Genomic DNA, 16,657 nt, shown 5'->3' with positions numbered 1-16,657 from the left:
ACCTCCAGTGGCCACTGCCTCCACATCAATTATATAATTTCTTCCATTGCTAAAATTGTAATATGTCTATATTAGAATACCAATAAATCCACTCTAGTCCATATTTTATTCCCCAATCCTGAGGATTCTGGGATGGTGATGCACATTCTACCTCTATTTGAGAGGGGTATTCAGTCCCATACAGCTGATAGATGGGCCTCTCTTGCTTGCAGTTATAGACTCTCTTAGTTCCTTGGTATGGTGGTTGTCCATCCTCACCTCCTTGTTAGTTGTCCTGTGTCTCCAATGAACCGGAAAGTAGGTGTTGCAAATCTGCTGAGGCTCAGGGCCCAGCTGGCACATGGACAGCCCAGAGATTCAAGTCTCTTGGGTGTACACCTACCAACTCCAGCACCAACTATAGGTTCAAATAAAGGGGGCAGAAGTGACATGTGTGGAGAAGTCATATCTGAGTTCATTCAACTTTTTTTTTTTACCCTCTTTCTCCTATCTACCTTTATAAACCCTTTCCACATCCTCAATTTTTTTTGTTTATAATTTACATGCTGCCTATTTCTATAACACATGAGGTTGCATACAATATTATAAGATATATATCAGGAGAATGCAGAGAAAAAAATTAGTATTGTAGCAGAAGTCAGAAAAATGTGTCAGGTTTGGAATAAGCCTTCTAGAGGCAAAAAAGAAAGCACAGTGTGTCAGATAATACAGTTTTATTTTTCGTTTTTTGTTTTTTTAGGAGGTACTGGGCCTGAACCCAGGACCTCATACATGGGAAGCAAGCACTCCCACATAGTTCTTTTCATATCACAGGAGTGGTTGGGTTTTCCTAGTCTCTGTAACTGAGGCAACTCCCAAGTTTCTCAGGAGATGAGGCTCTACCCCTTTCCTGTCATCATACAGCCTTCCTGCCCTCCACCCCTGACCCTGTCCCAGCGCCACGTGCTTTGCCCGAAACCTGTAGACAAGATCGCTTACAGACCCAGGGCTACGGCTGGGGTGGGTTTCCTCCGGAAGTTGAACTAACTGGAGTCTGTCCAGAAGCTGACAAAGGCCAAGGCAGGGCTGGTCTGTCCCATCTGAGTGGTCTGACCATAATCAGGTGAAGCTCTGGTGAGAAGCAAGTGAAATCAAGAGGGACTCACGGCTGGGTGGCCTCTGGGTCCCGTGGAGGTGAAACATGCCTCGGGCTGGGACCCCCTTTCTGAACAGCTGGGGGCTGGGTCCGACCTGCCTCGCTGGCCAGTGCTGGCCAGTGAGAAGCAAGTGTTGAGTCTCCCTGAACAAGAGAAAAGGCATTATGTTACTCTCAATATCTGCAGCTCCAACAGGTAATTGGAGACAATGTCCAGAGACTCTCAGGGCTAAATACTTAAAGCAAAACCTGTAAGCAGAAGGCAGAAAAACAGCTGTTTCAAAGGCCAGTGGGCTTGGGCTAGACCTGTGCTGTCCAGTACTGTAGCCACAAGCCACACGTGGCTATAGAGCACTTGAAATGTGGCTGGTCTAAGTGGAGACGTGCTGAAAGTACAAATTAGATATCAGATTTCAGACTTACCCCTGCACAAAGACTATACAATATCTCGGTAGTTCATTATGTTGATTACATGTCGAAATGGCCATGTTGGATTTTGGGTTGACAAAATACGTTAAAATTAATGACTCACTTTTTACTTGTTAAAATGTGGGCACTGGAAATTAAGTATGTGGCTTGCATTCTATTTCATTGGGCAGTGCCGGTATAAACATGGAGAACTTTTAAAGACATTTTCTTAAACGAGAACCTCTACCGTGTCCTCTAACTCGTATGTTCTCTCTCTGGTTCTCTTTCAACAGATACGACTCCACGTAGCATGTCAAGGACTACATTAATCTCACCAATTCTTCTATTTTTTCCCTTTCTACACAATTTCCATTTTCCCTCTCACCCTTGCTTACTCCAGCCATCTGCAGTACACCAGTTTCAGGTATTTTGAGCCGTGTAGAATGTCTGTGTGTACACACGTGTGCTTGGACTTTTCTCTTCCTGAGAAACCTGAAGGAGACGACTGCGGAAGGTCCACTCACTACCATTGCCACTGACTCGGCCTCCAGGGCGCTGCGTGGTCCCTGGGTGGCTGCCTGGAGCCTCCTTCCTCACATGCACTGTCACGGGGAACTCCCTGCTCTGTCGTCCCCGGAGGGGGCCCTGCCACCACCAAGTGCCCCTGAGGCGGGGGTCACGCTCTGCCACAACTCTGATTTCCTGTAAAGTAAACACATTCCTTTATATTTTTAGGGAACAGGACAAAAAAAAAAAAAAAAAGTGCTGCTATTGGGTACAACATTTTCATTCTGAACACTTTTCTGAAACAAATTGCCCCAAAGGAGCATTTTGAATATCCTGGTCACCTGTTTGGATCTGTAAAAGACACCTTTTAGTGTGGCACCTGTTAAAATGCAAAGCAAATTTCTCCAAGGCAGAAAAACAAGCTGACAATAGAAATGTAGAACTTTTTCATTCAGACCCATCTATGTAAATGCAAAAAGTCATAAAATTCGCCTCTGAGCTGCTTGCTATTGAACCTGCAGCGATTAGTCCCCTCATTTCTCAGCCAGCCCAGTTTGAACACTGTTCCTTCAGTAGTGCTGAGAAAGAAGCCAAGTTGGATGAGTGCAAAAGGGGCTGCCCCTTCCTGCTGCTTCCTCCTCGATCCCCCTGGAGCTGGCATTGGGGATGGACTCTTTCCCTAGCCTGGGAGGGGGTGTTGCTGAAGAAAACCAGAAACATTCCAGCCCCTGAAAAAGAAAGCCCTGGGGGAGAGGAGGGGTAATTGACAAATCTTGTGCCTGACTATGAATAAGTTGCTATGAATAAGTTATTTTAACCCATCATCCAGACCGTTTATTTGAATTCTCTTTGGCACCAAGTATAGATAGGTTTCATCTTCTTAGGTTGCCTTAGAAGAAATAAGTATGATTTTTTTGTATTTAGGTATTGCTTTGTTCAAATACATGATTCAAAAGCCGAATCAATCCGTACTTCCATTTGTGCATATTGAGATGATTGATTTCCGATTAGCACAATTTTCAGAAAAATTGGCAAGGATTCATTTAAGTTATTTTGTTATTGTCACAAGTTATTTTGACAAATCTAGGGGGGAAGTCAAGGCAAGCAAACCAATCTCTGGCGGCCAGCGGGCTGCCTAGGAGCTCCCACCCTCCTGGTTGTGCATGCCCAACACAATGAATGAACTGGCATGGTCCCTTGGTGCTGTCACCGCTGGAAAGAAGTGTCAGCCTGCGGAGACACTGGTGTTTCCCTTGGCCACATGGACACAAGGTTGAAGATAGTTCAAGAGTGTGTGTGTATGGTTTGTGAGTATGTGTGTGTGTAAAACTTGCCGACTGTGAGTTGACTTCCAAACTCTTACATAAAATTTCCCTAGCAAAGCAGAACTGTTTTGACTGAATTTATTGGTGAAATATTGCCCTGTGTTTTATTTGGGGAAGAATGAGCAGAGTAGAGACTACTAATTCTATTGAATTGGTAAATCTTCAGTTTATCTTTAGTAAAGATGATCATTTTTGTATTCCTTTGATTTTTAAAGAATTCTTTTGATTTTCTTACGTTGTTGCCAGTGCCTCCCCATTCCCACCCTGCCCCAATATAACTGCTTGAAGTCTGGTAGAAGGTTTGACTAACCCTAGCAGGTTATCAGATGCAACAGATTAAAATCTTGCCATTAATATGTATGACTTTGATTTCAAAAGCTAAATCATTGGCCTTGGCAAGAATTACCAATAAATAATTGTCATACCACTGCTGTACATTATGCAACGGTATTTGTGTTTGGAAATTAAACAAAGGTCAATACTATATAATATATATTTTCTCATTAATACCCATCACAAAATAGTTTATTTTTGACTCTTCCAAAGTAATTTTTCCTTAGGTACCCCTTTTCTACTTCTAAAGAACTATTTGGCCCTTTTATGTTTTCAGATATTCTCTTGTAATTCCATAGTACTTGACTTATACAAGGGACTCACAAAATTCACTTTAATTCACAGAGAAAGTTAGCTTTGATGTCTCTTAAAGATAATTCTGCTAGTTGCTGATCAGCCAGTCAGTTCACCTAGCTTCAATCTTTATAGGACCTCTAAACTAATTTTCCTACACTGTGACTAAAGGTACACCAATTATTGGAATTGATTATACAATGTATTCAAACATTCCTAAATATTATTTTGTATAATAAGTCAGTCATTCTATTTAACCATGTACTCTATAGGCCATTTATTTTAAAGAGCCACATTTAAGAAAATTTTATTTTAAACTATTGTTCCTTTACACTTGTACTCTAAATGTAAAAATCACACTGCTGAATAGCTGAGCCTATGATATTTTTTGTTGTATGCTGCTTTTTTGCTAGTGTATTTGTCTTTTTCTCCTCTCTGCAAATAATTATATATTTCATGCTACTTCTTGGAAGTTTTACCTTTGATGTTATAATGGAATAACCGGATGGGTTATACAAATCATCTGCACCTGCAGGGTTGTTAAATTAGAGGTACGCTGTTTGAGATATCAAGATTTATGGTTAGAAACTAAAATATAATAATGCCAAATGTTTCGGTCAGTTGCTAAGGAATTCTGTACAAAAGTATCATCTCTTCAAATGCTGTACAGTTTGCTTTTGTCGAATGGAGGCCTAATTAGGACGCAGATCAATATGAGTGGATGAAAACTTTTAAAGGTCATAGTATCATATGATTAAGAAAATTAGAATTTATAGAAATACTGGGATAAATGAAATAAATGTTTGTCTAGAATGTATGTTCTAGTGACTTTGAAGCCCTAAAGGTCAAATTTGGTAGTGATATTCTTGTCCAAGAACAACAAGGCATTGCTGCTCAGAGGGGAACGTACATGCTGCTTTTCGGGAGGAATAACTGAAAGTAAATAAAAGCTCTTAACAATTCCTTCTTTGAAGTGGATATTTTAAGCAGGGGAGGAGACGTTTGGGCTCTAGCTATATAACATGTAGGGAAAGTTTTTTTATTGGCAAGGGACAAGGGGAGGATTTCACTTCATTGTCTCACCCTGAATCTTGAGCAAGCTAAAGGAACCATCACAATCTGGAATTGCTTCATTTAACATTAACAATTTGGATTAAAAAAAAAAAAATGTTGAATAAGGGCCAAGTAATTGCAGAAGGAAGCAATGCTCCACAAAGTCTGCTTATTCATTTAAAAACTGTGTATCAGTTTTAAATACTTTTCATCGTGTGCAGATGTAAGGGGAATAGGGCATTCTGTAGAATTATACATGTCTAGTTTGTAAAGTGTGTAGTGTGTACTGCAGATGTGTGTTCTCTGGGCTTTATGTATCTGTACAGTAGCTTTCATTTAAAAAATAATAAATTGTGAACAAACTTGTTTTGGTCATTTGAGGAGGAGAATGGCAGTTTATATCAAGTAATGATGCTGTAATATAGTAAGTGTTAAGAAAAGATTTGGAAACAACCCTCCTCTGGCCCATGAAAAAATTTTGGTTATCTTCTGGTTCTAAAATGAAGATGTATGGAAACACTGGCAGACTGCATGTTGTATAATTTGAAAAAAAACAACAACACACTAAAAGTGGAAAATAAAATGGAATTAAACTTTGGCTGGTCTGATTTTCCTTATTTGAGTCATCCTAAAGGTGCTTTCATTTATAGTGTCAGCACCAGCATTAGGAAGAATCATCTTGTGGCCTCAAAGGAGTTCCTTCCAGGAAGCAGCTAGCTGCTTAAATACCTGACCAAAGCAAATTCACCCATGACCTTTTTACCATCTTTTACTTTGCCAGGATATCTGCTTTTTCTCATTTTTTTTCTTATTTCTTGAGGAAGCAGCGGAACATTGTGAAATCCATGCAGCTCTGAAAAGATTGTAATTGATATAAATAAGCATCTTAGTAACTTTTCTTTAAAAGTTAAAAGCTGAAAAGACCAGTGCATTTGCTGAATTTCTCCTCACATGAGAAAGACACATATTCTAATCTAATCTAACATTTTAGAGCTTTGGCACTCTTTAACTAATGAGTTGGCAGCTCTGCCTATGTTGAAAGATTGTTGGTGTCTTTGGAGATGGGGGTGGAGTTTAACCTCCCGATCCTTGGCGGTAGTGTGCAGGGCACCAGAGTGTCAAGCCTTAGGAGGATAATAGATGGCAGAGTGCAGGATTATTTTTGTCGGCTCTCTTAGCTGGGAGGCCCTTCCCTACCTTGGGTCACTGGAACGGGGACCGGGAACAGCACTGTACCCGTAAAGCATCTGCTTTCTCTTGGTTTGGTTCATGTCGCATGAGAGCCGGACTGTACACCTCTCTGCCTTAATCAGTTAAAAACAGAAAGGGGGAAAAAAAATGAAGAGATGCCAAATGAATGTTTTGCAAGTGGAATTGAGGGCACAGCAAATGATGTGCTTTTATGATGTCCTTTTTGAGATTGTTTTTCCTCCAAAGAACTCAAAAGAGGCTGTTTCCAGATGTCAGATTGTTAAAGGTGACTTTAACAAAACTTCAAACGTGGTGGATGAATATTCAGGCCAGAGTCTGTGTTTAAGATGGGAAAGCAGTACTTGGAAGGAACCAGATTACAAAGCAAATCTCAATATCAATGGAAAATGACCCCCACAAATCCCAGAACACCGCGGCTCTGCAATGCAGTAGAACTGCGTTTCCACCCAATGTTCTCTTTGTTCCTGCAAGTGTTTCTCAAGATTTCCTGTTCCAACGATCTCCCAGTTGTGCTCAGGCTGCACCTTGGAGCACGGAGCTCCAGCATCTGTTGGGGAAAGTGGAACTGCAGTATAAACTGCAATTACCAGTGACGTGTGTGTTGGCAAGCTTAATTCAGCATTTGTGACAGGTTACATCTTGTGATTTGTCTCAAACAGAAGTAGGAAGCATGGCTCTGGTGGCACATCATGAAAATGTAGGCTCCCTTGGCAAAAGGCATCCTCAGTCATGGGCTTTTTACTTTCCTTCCGGCATTTAGAGGTTCAACCAATCTGCAAAGAAAACACCAATCTCGGCATAGTTAGTTGGGCTTAAAATAAAAGACTTGCAGGTAACTCCTGTTAGAGGCCTTTCCATTTGCAGGGCCCTGGAATTCTCCACCTGCTTTGCTTCCTGGGCAGAGTGTCTGTTTGGGAGTCCCTGGGAATGCTTCCTTCCTATTTAGCACCCTCTAAAACCCTCACCCTTGCCACAACCAGTCTACAAATAATTCTCAGGGTATAGCTTTTAAAAACATTTACCTACAGCAAAATCTTACTCCTTCAGAATGCATAAATGACAGAAATCGGCTGACTTGTTCCAGATGACATGTAATAGCACCAGAACCTCATAATATGCAGAAAGCTGCAGCAAGCAGTCAATTAATGTGAGGGACTATTCTGGCTGTGTGCCAACCACTGTTTTAAGTGCTTTACATGTATTAATCCATCTAATCCTCTTAATATCCCCATGAGGTAGGCACCATTATCTGCATTTTACAGGTGAGAAAACAGGCATGGAGAGGGTCAGTAACTTGCCCAAGCTCTCACAGCTGGGAAGAGGGGGACCCAGGATTCAAACCCAAGCAGTCTGGTTCCAAAATCTGCGCTCTTAACAGCTAGTAACACTACCTCCCAGAACAGTGCTTTTTTTTTTTTTTAAGTGATAACCAGCCTTAACTCTATTATAAAGAATTTATACAGAGCTTTATACCTTTGAACTTTTATGCAGGTTTTCTCCTGGGAATCTGAGAACTTGTTATTTGAATCACTTTAAGCAACCAAATCCATCTAGGAAGAAATTGAAATTATAAGGAAGGAAGCCTCACAGCAGGGGTGCCTGATAACAGAAATACGGAGCTTCTAAAGGCAGGCTGGATTTCAGCAGCCCAGTTGTCAGACTCTTTCTTGTAAGTTTCAGATGCTTAGAAGTAGTGTGGCAGTCACTTTGGTTGGTTTCCAAGCTGTGTGTAGTGAAAGTTTCACTTATCCATGTTGATTTTTTTCTTTTTAGACATTCATTATCTTTGGTTGCATATTTTAATATTTAACCTATAGTCCTCTGCTTCTTCAGCTGAAATCAAATCCGTACCGTCTCGCCCCCTCTCAGCCTTCAACGGGTCTGAGAATATAGGAAGGTCTGAGAAGGTGCTGGATCTGGTTTCCCCAGGTCCCCAGGTACTTGTGAGGTCTGGGAGCAGGCTGCTCCGCCAGCCGGTGGAGGAGAGCTGGCCCCTCCCTCCCCTCCCGCCCTGTCACGATGATTAATAGACTCTCCTTTCAGGGCTTTACGTTTTAGGAGGAGTCAACATGCCAGTCGTACCACACATGCATATGCAAGTTCAGCTGCAGGAAGGGGTGGGGACAGCGCAAGCTCCCCCTTTACCACAGACTCCTTTTCCCGAGCCCCATCTGTCGATACTTCTGATGGGCCCGGAAGCCTGGCGGGGTGCTAACTCCTTCAGCCAGTGACAAGGGGGCTGCCTGCCCACAGACCCCAAATAGCCCGGGCCTCTTTGCTGCCCTGCAATGTCCCCTTCTGGGACGAACCCACAACAGCACACTGCCCCTGGAGGGCGGATAGCGGGTAACCATGCTCTCCGAGTTAACTCCAAAAGGGAAAGAACAATGGGCTCAGGCCTGGCTCCCACTCTCAACTTTTCTACTGATCATCTGTTGGGTCATGGTCAAGTTGTTGAACCTCACAGAGTCCCAGGCACCTCACCTCCATACCTGAATCACGGCAATTTAATCCCCTGCCCTCTGTTCTTCACAGGTTCTTATGAGGATCAGATGAGCTATTGTGTGAAAGCACTTTATAAAAATTAAGTGCTACTCAAATAGAAAGGATTGTATATTTGCATATTATAAAAAACTTGCTAGGAGAAGGCATTTTTATCTTGGAACACAGCCATTGCCTTCGACCTATCATGAATGCATTCTCTTGGTAGCTCTTCAATTAGAGTTCTTCCTTTTCCCACTCCGCCTCTTTTCCCTCAGGGGAAAAACCCGCTCTTAGATTAGTTCATGGGTATAGAATATGTCATCTCATCAGAATAATGGCAGGAAGTTGGTGTAGAGGTTGCTTTCCCTACTCTGTGCATTGTGGCTTCTTAAACCAGAGGGCTCCTGTGAGATTTCTTCATTCAGTCTTGGTTCATGACGCTAGTTCATGAAGCAAGTCCAGTCAGTTTCCCATACATGGAGGCAGAGGCCCAATAATCAATTAGTGCCAAGAGACTAAATCCCAACAGAATCTTCATAAGAGTTTAATAAGTTCCCAAAAGTGAGATTAGAGATGCTCCAGGAATAACTTAGTCAAGCTGGTACACAGAAGCACACTCAGCCTTTGCCAGCACCTGGAAACCAAGTGAATACTCCCTCCTCTATACAGAAGCCAGGGCTCCTTGCGCCAGAGACCAGAGGCAGGTACTCACTGTCCAGTGCAGAGTTTGCCCTGTGCATCTGTTCACGGCCTCTGCCTCATACGCAGCCACCTGAAAAGGGAGGTGCCATCCATTCTTTTACCCATGAGAAAGCTGAAATCCAAAACAGGAGAAAGCTGAAATCCAAAACAGGTGAAGTAACTTGTCCAAGGCCACATTCTTAATTTTGGCTCTAGAGCTGAGGTTCCTTTCGTTACAGTCCTCTCCTTGCCCATCTCAAAGGCGAGGGTTGTGAGCTGCCCCCAAATACCACTCACAATAAATTGGGGGAGGGGTGTTCTTGAAGAAACAAAGTGTTTGTCACCAATACCTGGAGTAGAAGAGAAGAATACAAGGAGCTACTGGATTTTACCCAACGAGATCAAATGCCTCACCGCACGTCATGGATCCCATCACTGGAGGGCCTGAGCCCAGGCACCTGGCTCTCCTCAAGAGTTCCTTCTGCTGCACCAGCTGTTGGCATGCCAAGACCAAAGCTAGTCACAATCACTATGACGGCAACAGAGTTCTCACTGATATTATTGGGCCAAACATTGATATTGGTTGTGTGGGAATGTCTTGCCACAGTCGTTTGTTGAATGTGTCCTATACACCAGAACGTGGTGACTGAGAGTGGACTTGGACATTTGATAGACTGAGTTCTATGGTTGCCACTCTTCCCTTTATTTTTGGAATGCCTTGAATAAGTTGTTGAATCCCTCTGCAAAGTAAAGCACTTAGTGCTGTGCCTGTCTCATGTTGATAGCCAGTCCTTTACATGGATTCTGGAATCTCTTACGAGGAATTCTTGAGGTGGTATTTTATTCTCCCCATATGAAGTACCTGAGGGATAGAAGGTTAAGTGCGTGGCTCAGCATCACCCAGCTAAGATGTAGTGGAGCTGGCTTATCTTAACTATGAGGCTAAACTTTTCAGGGTTCACAGGGCTGCTGAGTGTGAGAGAGCGAGACCTGAGCTCAAATCCTGGCCAGAGCTTATTCTTGGATCTAAGCTCCTCACAGAAGTGCAGTTGAAATCTCCATGTGATGAGCTTGAAACCTTCTGCAAAAATGTTAGCATTCTTTCATTCTCTCAACAAATATATAAGCACCAACCTCATACTTAGCATTGTTTTCAGAGGTTGGGGGGGGATAAGACAAGACAAAGTGTTTCTTTTCTTAGAGACAACTGTAAACAAATGAACACCTAACATTGCTAAATTCCTAAATTATTTAGTTCAATCAAGTGCTATGAAAAAAATAAGTCAGGGGCTGTGACTGCGAGTGGCTCAGGTCTGCTTACAACTGGATGGTCAGGGAAGGTTTCCAGGAATGACTGAAGGAGCCAGCCCTGCGAAGATCTGGAGACAGTTCCAAACAGAAAGAACAGCAAGTGCACAGGCCCTGAAGAAGGAATTTGTTCAGCGTGTTAGTGGAACTAGAACGCTAATTTTACACAAAGAGTTTTTTCTACACTAGCCTTTCAGTTCCTCGTTTACCTAGCAAATTAAAAGGATAAATATGGCAACAATCCCCCAAGTACAAGGGCAAAGACCAGTGAAGAATGATGGTCCAATGATGGGCGCTTGATGACTATGCTTATGAGCCTGTGTGACTGAATTTCAACTAGGCCTAGAGCTGCAATGTGCCTAAGAGTTACCTCCTGAGAGCCTCCATGTTGTTCAAATGTGCCTACTCTCTTAAGCCAAACTCAGCACATAAATGCATTGCCTTCTCCCCAGCGTGGGACATGACTCCTGGGGATGAGCCTCCCAGTGCTGAGAGATTGCTACCAAGTACCAGCTGGTGAAGCAACTAGAAAAAGACCTTGAATAAAAGGGGGAAATGGTAAAGACAAATGAGTTTATATGGCTTAGAGACTTCAAAATGAATCAGGAGGTCACCAGAGGGGTTGCGCTTATGCACATCTCAGCAGGATCTCAGAGACAGCCAAAGGAGATACAACCCCAGGTAGTGGTGCTCCTGAGGGCTACAGAGACACCCAGGTCCTATGGTCATAGCAGATGGCTTTGGAGTTCAGTGCCTTGCCAATGAGCCCTACTTTGGAATTTGTGCTCCTGAGTTTGACAGAGTTGGACATGCCTCTTCTGTCACCTTTACTGAACCTGTGGTTGGTGCTGGGGTTGGTGTATACTCGAGAGACTTGGATCTCTGGACTGTCCCTGTGCCAGCTGGGCCCTGAGCCTCAGCAGAGATGCACCACCAGCTCTCCAGTTCATTGGACTTGCCTGAGTCAGCTGGCAGGGAGGTGAGGATATTCAACCACTACACCAGGGAACCGAGAGTGCCTACAACTGCAAGCAGAAGAATCCCATCCATCAGCCATGTGGGATCTAAGACCCCTCTTAATTTAGAGGTGGAGTGGGCATCACCACCCTAGGGTCTTTAGGATGGAGGAATAAAATATGAATTTTAGAGGGAAAACAAAGGATAAATATGTGGGTGTTGTTTAAAAAATATAAGGTAAATTCAGAATAATCCAGAACTTCTTTCCTAGATTTAGAAATAAAAAATGCCAACGGCATTTGACCATTTTTGTAGCCAGCAATTCTGTAAGCAGTCCCATAAATTTGCAGCCCATGCTCCAGTGCTTGAATGCTCTGAAACCCAAGTAAGATGGGGCAAGTATATTCCCAGCTGATGTGTTTTAAACAGCCAAGCAAATTCACACTGATCCACAGTCCCCAGGCATGTGAAGAATAATACTGAGGGATAAATATGGAAAAGCTGATTTGTTGCACAGCCTCAGGGTCAAGCGCAGGCCTAGGGGGACCACCTGCATCTTTTTATAGTTCTTCTCAGGGAAATGGAGCTGCTGCCTCTTGCCACCTTGGAAATTCTGCTTGCTGGTTTGGGACGTGAGAAATATGCCTACTTTGGAAGGTTATTTGAACTTTTTTGCTACATCAGGACTCTGTGATTAGTGATCATCAAAAACCCAAAGAAACATGGGTCCTTGCCTGCCTTGGGTAAACATGGAAACAATGTCACCCGGCAGTAAAAGATGATTCTGGATTTTGTCTGACAACTCCTGAGCTGGCGTTTTTGGGCATCCCTGAACCATGACCTTGGTATCCACTCCTGCTACAGCTGCTATTCTTGCTGTTAGCCTCAGCCCTTGCCAAGGTCTGCCCGAAAAGAAGTTTTCCCCTGTGAGGCTCACACAACTAAACTGCACCTGCCTGAAGCCCTCTGTTGTAAATAGCCTGTGGTTTTAGGAAGTGGGACGAAACAGCTACATTTTTGTAGGCTGTCACTTGCAAGTGTTAGCTGAATAGCCTCAGCTGTTCAAATAGCGCAGAACTAGATCTGGTGACAGTGAAGGGGGCTGGTGTGAGGTGTCCGCAGTTCTGGCAAGGGAGGGAGGGGGTCTAGTCTTCTTTAAGATTTAAAAGGGTAGCACAGAGGTGGTTACACATTTTATTTTTCCTCTTAGAAGTCTGATTCTGAACCTGAGTTGCAGGAGAAAGTAATATTTCTCTTCCTTTGTTCAGGTGGGATGAGCGCTTTCCTTAGAGGGAGGCTCCTTGGCAGATGTGCAGTGGAAGCTGTTTCTATTGGTCCCCGTCTCTGGGCCTGTTTCCTCACTTATGGAATCAGAAGGTTGGATTAGATCAATTTCCCAGGCTGGCCTGTAGATGAGATGCACCTGGAGTGTGTATTCAAAAACCACTCTGCTCCACTGAATCAGAAATTGCAGGAAGGAGTAATTTGTGCATTTAGCAGGCATCCCCAGCTGATCCGTCTCCAGGATGTTTGGGAACGGCAGCCTGTATGATCTGTAACATGTCTTCTAGCTCCAAAACCAGGAGTTCAGACTGTCAGGCAGTGATTCCTAACTATTCTTGAGGCCCACACCTCTGCAAATCTAAGGACAGCTGTGGATGCTTTCCTTAGGAAAAAGGCATATAGACACAGAATATTGACTAGTTTCAGGGTGTGTGGACCTTGATTAAGGACTCCTGTTCTAAAGTCAACCCTCAAAAGATAATCTAAGCATTTTGCTATAAAGTAGCTGCTCACTAAAGGTTATATTCTATTTATGTCTCCTAACTATTCCACAATATACTAGTTTTATCTTTGTATTATAGATGAGGAAATTGAGGCATAGAGTGATTAATAATCTCTGTAAGTAGTGGCTGGATTAGAACTCAAGCAGTTGGATTCCAGAGCCAATGAATTTAAACTCTGGGTAGATATGAGGCAACAGAGTAACATGGCTACAGAATTGCTTATATAAATTCATGGCTCTTCCTGACTCTAATATTTCTAACCACTTCCCTACATCATTCCCCTATTATTATAATTAATTGAGCAGCTGCTATGTGCCAGGAATTATCCTAGGTGCTTTACACATGTTGTTGCATTGAAAAATATGCTCATAAAATAAAATACTGCCTTAATGTATACATTGAATTCTATGTAAAGGTAGGAAAAATTGGGAAGGTAAATATACCCTGAGGCTCACGAAGTATTTTTTGGCTTATTTTCCCTTTGTATAATTTCTCTTTCACTACTATCAGAGGGCTTGAGACTGTAAAAGAAACTAAGGATTTCCTCGATCAGATATAACTTCCTAGGGACCAGAAGAAGATGGTAAAGAACACATTATCCGTGATGATTTATTACCTCAGTTTAGATTCTGAAGAAGCCTGTCTACAATAGTCCAACCCTGTTCTCACTCCCTGTGTAAGCCTGGGAGCAATATCCCTTCCTTTGTTCCGGGGGGCTCAAACCTCAGCAGGTTCTCTCCGTGCAGCCCTCCTGAGCCACTTTAGCTACTGCGTTTGCTGTGCCCTGTGCCGGGGCTGTGCCCAAGTTACGGACATTATTCCACTTCCACCTTGCAACACTATGAGACCTTCACATTCCAGATACCCCTTTTAAGCACAGAACTTCCAGCCGAGATCTCACCTAACAGGACCCCGGCATGTTTTCCAAATGGGAAAAAAAGCACAACTGAGCAACAAGGTCAAGGCTCCCCAGCAAGCCCAGGAGAAAGTAGGCACGTGCTCCAGGGCAGAACTTGTGCCTTCTCGAGGATCCGCAGGCCTGCCTGCGTGGCATGTCCCAGGCTGCCCCAGAGAAGATCACACACACAGAGGAAGGATCCTAAACCACAGGGGAGCAAATGCTCCACTGACTGAGACCAAGAAGGGCTGGGCCCACTTCCTGTGGGTGAGCCCCAGAGGGTCCCCTGTGCCCAGACCCTCCTGCCGGTGGAAGTGGCTGTCCCAGCCCACAGCCCTGCCACAGCCCCACGCCGACACGAGCCTCCCCAGCGGCCACGGAGGGATAGCAGCAGGTGGGGCCCCGAGAGCTGGGCCTCCTCTCTAATGTTGTCCAGGTTGGCCATGCCCACTGTGACGTGGCCAGGCTGGAAACCCCAGATCTTAAACACCCACCTGTGCAGAACCCACCGATGAAAGGAGGTCCCGGGTCTTGAGAAGGGCCAGGGCCTATGGAGGGCAGGGAGGGAAGCCACTTGGTCCTCACCTCGCCTTCAAGGAGAGCCTCCAAGTTTGCCTCCGAGGTTTAATGCACAGTCAGGGAAACACAGTGAGTATGAGAAGAAAAGTTTCCCACACGAGCTTAAAGTGGTGTGGTGTTTTCTGTAGTGTGCTGGGAATGGATTTAATAAGTTCTGAAATTATCCTGGGAGTGGCACCATCACAAATTGCCGAGAGTGTGTGTGTGCACATGTTAAGGCCGTTATTTTGTCAAATGGAAACCTTAAAAAATATACCACACTCTTTGTATCCTGTTTTGTTTTTGAAACTGTCAGGGGCCTCAATAAATGTAAGTCACACTTGACCTCTGAGAGGACTGGAAAGAGGTCTTGGTGAGGACCAAATTTGAGCCCCATCTCTGCTCAAGTTCTGTCCCTGGGGCAGGTTTCTCAGGCAGCAGGTCCCTCCAGCCACTTGAGGACCCTGGGCCAGGTCCACTCTCTTTATAAATGCAGACCTGGGCCCCAGGCTCAACTACGCTGTCAGCAGTGGGATCTGGGGTCCTTTCTTTGCACAGTGCAAGGCTGACAGGACAGCCCTGCGTTTCAGAGTTCCCCTGCCCCTGACATCTTCAGAAAGTCAAGATTTGCTTGACTACTTGTAAAGCTGTGGGAGTACAGACATCCCTGCCCCAAGCCAGCTGCCTTGCCGGCAGTTGCTGGGGAGGAAAGCAATACTAGAGAGGACAGGTAGCTCTGGAGGAGGGGACCACCAGCACGTGGCCAGACTCAAGACCAAGAGGCTGGGCAGTGCTGTGCTTGTTCACCAGGCGTTAATTATGCACCTGCTCTGCACTGGGCGTGTCCAAGGCTCCGGTGATTCAACAGTGGACAGGCAAGGTGTCTGCCCCTCCTGAGGCTTCCAGCTTAGGGGTGGGGAAAACATCACCCTCTGAAATGGTCTTATTTATAGGTTAATGCCATTATTTTAAATTAGAGGAGGTGTGGAGTCAGGAGAGACCAGGGTTCTGGGTGGCCAAGGTGGGGAAGGGGTAGGATGGAATGGCAGGAAAAGTTCCTCCAGCTCTGCACGAGCTCACTGTGACCTCGGCCCGGCCGCTTTCGCCCCCGCGAGTCTCCACTCTCCCTTTAAGTATCGGATAAGGAAAGGTGTTGGACTCCCCCGCCTCACGCTCGGTCGGGTGTGGCTCACTCTCAGTGCTCTATTTCCTGAGCGGGCCAGGCTGGGTGGGGATAGGCTCGGCCTGGCGGCTCGCCGCGTCCCGACAACCACCCGTCCCAGGTGTCACCTAACTCGCGGCCGCCCAGGCCTCCCTCCACTCCGCGGAAGTTCCCTGCGCTGACCCCGCGGGGCCGGGGCCGGGACTGCTCCCGCACCCGCGGGGCCCACCCGGTCCGGCCCGGCCCCCACGCGGGCACCCCAGGTGGCTCGGGGCGGGGAGGAGCCGCGCCCCGCCCCCCTCGCCGCAGCCCACGCCGGCCCCGGGCGGGCGCGATCCGAGCTGGACGAGGAGCCCGGCGGACGCGCGGACAGGCCGGGCGGACGCGGGCGGCGCGGTGAGTGGTGGGCGCTGGGGCCGGGCGGGGCGCGGACCCCGCGTGGTGGCCCTGCGGGGCCGCGCGGGCTGCGGGGGGCCTCGCACAGAGCTCTAGCCCGGCGCGCGGGGGAGCGCGGGGGGCGCGGCGCGCGGCGCAGCGGAGGGTCGGGGTCCCGCT

The 16,657-nt window shown here is 45.6% G+C and overlaps 2 protein-coding genes across 5 annotated transcripts in view; both read left to right on the top strand.

Annotated features, from left to right (window-relative positions):
* The window catches only part of KIF5C (kinesin family member 5C), a 170,005-nt gene extending 164,352 nt beyond the window's left edge, over positions 1–5,653 (top strand). The window contains exon 26 of the mRNA XM_004462232.4: positions 1,837–5,653. The gene's annotated coding sequence lies outside the window, so the exon portion shown is untranslated. The remainder of the gene's footprint in view (positions 1–1,836) is intronic.
* Positions 5,654–16,184: 10,531 nt separating this feature from the next.
* The window catches only part of LYPD6B (LY6/PLAUR domain containing 6B), a 186,210-nt gene continuing 185,737 nt past the window's right edge, over positions 16,185–16,657 (top strand). For all 4 annotated transcript variants that reach the window (XM_004462231.5, XM_058300942.2, XM_058300941.2 and 1 more), the window contains exon 1: positions 16,185–16,498. The gene's annotated coding sequence lies outside the window, so the exon portion shown is untranslated. The remainder of the gene's footprint in view (positions 16,499–16,657) is intronic.

This window comes from Dasypus novemcinctus, chromosome 7 (assembly GCF_030445035.2).
Source record: "Dasypus novemcinctus isolate mDasNov1 chromosome 7, mDasNov1.1.hap2, whole genome shotgun sequence".
NCBI classification, from domain to species: domain Eukaryota; kingdom Metazoa; phylum Chordata; class Mammalia; order Cingulata; family Dasypodidae; genus Dasypus; species Dasypus novemcinctus.
This window is presented reverse-complemented; position numbering and strand designations above follow the sequence as displayed.